The sequence below is a fragment of the Morone saxatilis genome, unplaced genomic scaffold (genome assembly GCF_004916995.1).
Source record: "Morone saxatilis isolate NCDOM2014 unplaced genomic scaffold, NCSU_SB_2.0 Contig14, whole genome shotgun sequence".
Taxonomy (NCBI): domain Eukaryota; kingdom Metazoa; phylum Chordata; class Actinopteri; family Moronidae; genus Morone; species Morone saxatilis.
Window position 1 is genome coordinate 22,440,464 of NW_023339696.1, and position 765 is coordinate 22,441,228.

The window sequence follows — 765 nt, forward strand, 5'->3', positions numbered from 1 at the left end:
TGGATGAATTATGAGCAGATTATTTCCTGTGAATATTAATCAGAGATTAGTTTTCCTGATATTTTTATACAATATCTGTCTGCAATAATGTATCTTTGTTATTTAACAATCACACAGACATTCTGCTCCCTGACGCTATTGTTCTATTAGCTCTTTGTTGTTTTAACTGAATACTTTTCTAATGCAGGAAGATCTTCAAAGTTTAAATCTTAAATAATAATCTAAACTTTAAAAATCCTTGCGACCCCCCTAACCCGTGGGTTTAGAGTATGAATATGATGTTTTTTATATAAACACAACAGCAGGAGACATTGAACTAAACTGTATGAAACTATTATTTCTATAAATAAGAATGAACCAAATACTGGTATAAAACAGCATTCTGATGACTAAATAAAGTACTCGTTATTTAACCAGGTTGAATCAGCAGTTGCACAGAGTAACACATAATACAGAATAATCATAATTAAGTTTAAAATATTTACATTTAAACAATTCTTGATCTCAATAATGTCAGAATGAAGTCAGTTAAGCAGTTACTGAGTGACACTGACACCCGCATGTGAGGAATTTAACTGGCTGCAAAATCAGACCGACTCCCTTTAAAAAAATCAGATGAGTTGCACACAGTTATTTCTCACTGTGTATCATATAATTTCCACCTGTATTGCTTTCATTTCTTTTGAATAACGCTTCCAGACAAATGATCAGTTTTTAGAGTCGGTCCATTACTCTCATGTGTCTCCAGAGTTATTATAGTTTTGT

The 765-nt window shown here is 31.9% G+C and overlaps 1 protein-coding gene across 1 annotated transcript in view; it reads left to right on the plus strand.

Annotated features, from left to right (window-relative positions):
- Window positions 1-765, plus strand: part of amdhd2 (amidohydrolase domain containing 2) — a 7,855-nt gene that overhangs the window by 2,601 nt on the left and 4,489 nt on the right. The gene's annotated exons all lie outside the window — the stretch shown is intronic.